The 5,360-nt window shown below is 31.3% G+C and overlaps 1 pseudogene; it reads right to left on the bottom strand.

Moving 5' to 3' along the window:
- Positions 1–1,059: 1,059 nt before the first annotated feature.
- LOC118065348 (uncharacterized) lies at positions 1,060–2,324 on the bottom strand (annotated as a pseudogene).
- Positions 2,325–5,360: the final 3,036 nt, after the last annotated feature.

Below are 5,360 nucleotides of genomic sequence, written 5' to 3' on the forward strand. Positions count from 1 at the left end.
GTTGTTTGTTTCTTTCAAGTGAAAATTCATTAATAAATCATTGATGACCTGATTCGGCTTTCTTCCTTTTACTAATTTACAAAAAAAGACAAAAATTATATTGAGTGAACTGATAACAACCGCTGAAACTAGTGTGTTACCCATAAAACATGTTAATGTGAACATTCCGCTGAGGTTCGGTGCTTTTTGATACCTGGACAAAATATCCCCGTCAAAATATCCCGGACAAAATATTTCCGAACAAAATATCCCCAAGACAAAATATCCCTGAGACAAAATGACTTCATACAAGATATCCCATTGACAGAATATCTTAAAAAAATTCTTATAGTCTCTACATACTAATAAATAAATAGATATTATGTAAATTACATGGATTATTTTATTTTTTGTATTTTTTTTAAACTGTTAGAAATTACATTTATAATACTTCATGTTTCAACTTAAGACATGTTTATGTCAAATTCATATAAAAATATTCACTTCTTTCTGTACTGTCGAGATTACATATTATTAATAATAATTTTAAATTAACATTGGTTTAGTCTAACCTATACAGGAACGTAATATTGACATTGACTTAGTATGCCGTTATAGATAACAATATTCACATTATCACATGTTTTTACTTAGTAAATATCTTTTTTGGTCAATTTTATAAAAAAAGTAAAGTAAATGACTATATACTACTCATGTGGTGACACGCTACTTCGTCCGACGACAATAAATCCGCTACATTACATCCGTTTGAAGAAATGCGGGGGTAGCGTTTAAAAAGCAGACCAAATATTCTGTATAACCCAATATTCACATTTGGTCTGCTTTTTAAACACGCTCCCCCCCACATTTCTTCAAACGGATGTAATGTCGCGGATATATTGTCGTCGGACGAATAGTTACGGAACCACTCATGTTATCTTAAATTTTCACATAATAAATACTTTCTTTAATCGAATCTATAAAAAAAACATTTTTTTCTATTTTACATAACAACGTAGAAATAACATTAATTATATTGTTTATAACAGTGTTAAATAAAAATTTATCTCAATTACAACCTTATATTGATAGTACTTTTGCAATATTTTTCAAGTATTCTAATTTGTAATCGGAGTTGTAATTCATAACAATGCTTGTCAATCGATTATCTTAGTCACGATAGGCTTTACGACGAGATATTAAGACATTTAATCCTGAATCTATTTGAGCGATTAACATTTCAGTTTTGCACTGTTCATCTTTAATTGCATTTAGAAACTGTCCAATAGATGCATGACAAACAGCAACACGGCGGTTGAAACCATTATGCCATCCTTCCATTAAATTGTTTGATCTAATATAATCATTACAAACAGCTTTATAACAATTCCACATTTTAATATTGAACCTTGGCTTATCGCGTTTTCTTCTATTGTGACGTGACTTACCAATCCACGTTATCTCAAAATACTCGAGTAATGTATTCAATTCATCATTATAACGATCATAATAGTCACTACCTACAATTAACTCGTAACCACATATTACATCATCAGTCGGAAGAAATGGTAATGCCATAAGTAAGCGTATGTTATAAGCAAACGTTATATCTGTGTTGTATAGTTTTTGGAGCCAACATAACTGAATGTGGCGCCAAATACATTGATTAAAATGGAAACTACACCCAGATATTTTCACTCCTGAATATATTTCTTTAAAAGCTTCAATAAATGCTTCTTCAAAATCGACTACAATACGCTTAGGTGAAAAATTTGGCAAACTTTGACGTAACACCTTCAAAAATTTTATATAAGTAGATTTCGTTTTATCAGGTGATAATAAATAAACAAGTGGCACTGATTTACCATTCATGAAACCATGAATGGTATATAATTGCATAAAAATACTCGGTACACTTTTGAATGTACCATCACTCAGCCATTGATCACATTTACTTAAAAATTTAAATTTTTGAGTGTTGTGAACACCAAAAATCTTCTTTTTGATCCACCGCTATCGTGAAGTAAGAATGACTCTCCATTGTGTGTACATTTAAACTGGTTTGGTAATTCTAATTCACCTCGAGATAACGGATTACTCAATTGAGGATTTTCTTTAACACGTACACGATGCACAGTTCGAACTAAAGATATTGGCTTTGGCAATAACGCAGTGACCGGTGATGATATACCTCGTAATACCTTAGACACGATCGTAGCAGGTTTTGAATCGTTTCCTTTAGCTTTCTTTACTACTAGACTTTTGATAATCTTCGTTTTCACTAAAGCAGCATTTTCAGCATGTTCGTGTTTTGGTATTTCACCAACTATATTGCCTGTACCCATTGAAATGGACCCATTAAAATTACAAATATTATTTATTCAACAATGAATACATATAAACTAATAAAATAAAATAATACCTGTTTTCAATTCACTGTCTGTATGAATTATTACATTGCAATTGGAATCAGAAGCACAACGCCACGATACATTACTTTTATTCACTTTCTTCCGTGTGTATAAAATTCCTTCATATAATAATAAGTTTTTACCTTTTTGTGACAACACAAATTTTAGAGGCATTGTGTAGAACGGTCTTTCAATAACTTGATTTGATTTAAAAATTTCTAATAAATAATTCACAAATATTGCTTAGAAACAATAGAAATACTAGCTCATAAAAATAGCAGCACTCCATATAATTACGAAATATACTAAAATAGATAGCAAGGTTTTCACTATTGCAAAACATAATTCCATAATTGAACGCTAGATAGCATTACAATACACAATGACATTTTAGCGCCAAAGTATGAAATTATTCGATTGTATATATACAATTTTTAAGAATATTTTGTCAGGAAATTATAGTGTCTGGAGTAATTTTGTCTTGAAAATATTTTGTCCGGGATATTTTGTCCGGGTATCAAAAAGCGCGTTACCTCCGCTGATGATCGGACAGAAATTATGCAATTACAGTGTAAAAGATGTTTGAACTTTTCTTGCAGATTCGCAGTATGACTTCTTATTCTCTATTGTAATGTAAATGTTATTAGAAAATTACTTTACTTATCGAAAATGTATAATCTGGTGAAGTCGGTTTTGGTAGGATTCCAGTTATTTTTGTAGATTAAATCAAGTAAAACGCCAAGTTAGCCGCGTCTTTTTTTTATAATCTTCTCGAACTAGTAACGTACTATTAACTTTTGAAATCTGAGTTAATTTTAAATTACAAATAAAAATTAATTTCAAAATAAAAAAACTGTGGAACTTGGTCCAATTTTGCTTTAAAGTCTGCCCAATCCAGTTTTAAATGTTCTTATGTACAAAGAACTATAATATATGGAACTGTTCAGAGAATCTTAAAAAATAGGTCAAGTTCCATAGTTTTTTGAATTTTAAAGATAATTTTTTTTTGTATTTCTAGCAAAAGTAAATACAGAGTCATCAGAGACCTTATCTAGTCGATATTAAAAAAATTCCGCTGGAAAAACTCAAATCCAAAAATTATCGACGCTTTTCATTATTTATAACAGTTACAGGCTGTTATAAACAGATAAAATTTACGAGAGTAGATATAGAGTCATCAGAGACCTTATGTAGTCGAAATTATACGTATTTCGCTTGAACACTTGCTGGATTTCTTTTTTTTTATAGATTTTGAAATTATTTTGGAAGTTCGGTGACTGTCACTAAACTTTCATGATCGTCGTCGGGAAGTTGGGTGACAATCACTAAAATTCCAATTCGTCACTAAACTTTCATTTGCACGTATATATATGTATGCCTAACGCATAGTTTAAGGACACTTCCTAGTTCTAACGCATACTTCGGAGACAGGCTCAAGTGTTCATGTGTTTAACGCATAGTTTGAACATATTGGAAAAAACTATGTCTATCGCATATTTTGGGACTTTTCCGGTACAGGTAAGCTTCAGAAAGAAAACCCAACAGATGGCACCTTGTAATCAATTGAGTGAAAGTCATATGTACAGAAAGACCTCAAACTATGCGTAATATAAAAATCCTGTACATAAAAGAATACGTTAAACCGAATAGCGTTTATAACCTCAACATAGTAAAAAATAAAGATCGATATTAAATTAAATATCCAGCAACACATACAAAGAGATGATTCACAAAACCCGTAGAAGTGTCCGTCGGATGACACACACATTGATTGAAAAATAAGAAAACGAAAAAAATGTGCTCGTTTGCTAAAATCCATCCCAGCAATAGTTTGAGAGATAATTTATACGTAATGTCTACATAGCATCATCAAGCATAAATAACATATACTTTTGAATAATTACTGAGCGGAGAAACAAAAATCAGTAGTGGTAATAGTTTAGGTAATAGTTAATATGTAATGTCCCTAAAGTATTATTATGTTATATATGACGTCTATTTACAGGGTGTCACGTCTCAGAATGTTGACAGAGCATATCGTATTGAATGTCATCGAAATCGTACAAAGGCATGCACTAATTCAAATACGAAAGTATCAACAAATTTTATTACATACACCTGTTAACAAATAAATGCCGATACTTCTAAGCAATTATTGAGAGAACAAACGAAAGTCCGTTGTGGTGATAGTTTGGGACATAGTTGATGCGAAATGTCCCCAGGTATCATCATGTTATATATGGCGTCCATTTGCGAGGGGTTTAGGTCTCTTAAAAGTGACGGAGCCAATCGTACTTAATATCATCAAAGTCATACGGAGGTATGCACTAATTTAAATACGGAAGAATCAACAAAGTTTTTTAACATACACATTTTTACAAATCAATGTCGATACTTTTTAGTAGTTATCGAAAAACCAAACAAATGTTTGTTGTGGTGATAGTTTAAGATGTAATCTTCCAGGTTATGTCTCCAAAGTATCATCATGTTGTACATGGTGTCTATTTGCAGAGCGTCACGTATGTAAAAGGTGACGATGCAAATCATATGTAATGTCATCAAAGTCCTACGGACACCTCATCTGTTGTACTCAAAGTCATTTAGACACATACAAGAATTCAAATACGAAAGAATGAACAGAAATTTCTTGACATACAGCTATTACCATGTAAGTGTCAATACTTTATGTATTCATTGTAAGGAAGAACAAAAGTTCATTAAAGTTAATTAAAATTTTAGTGTATGTGTCTGTATGACTTTGTGTTAATACAAAAGAATTAACGGAGATTATTTTACATACATGATTACAACACCATAATTTTTCTTTCTGTAGGAATAATAGCATACTCGTTCTGTCAAATAATTCAGAGTAGAGAAATCTAATATAGGGGCTGAAATGAGCTCCTGGCAAAGAGTTTTATTTCCGCGCCAGGAGAAAGAGAAATAGATGAATATTGCTAGAGGAAAAAG

This window comes from Chelonus insularis, unplaced genomic scaffold (genome assembly GCF_013357705.1).
Source record: "Chelonus insularis isolate UGA/USDA-ARS -01 unplaced genomic scaffold, ASM1335770v1 contig_30_pilon, whole genome shotgun sequence".
In the NCBI taxonomy this organism is placed as follows: Eukaryota; Metazoa; Arthropoda; class Insecta; order Hymenoptera; family Braconidae; genus Chelonus; species Chelonus insularis.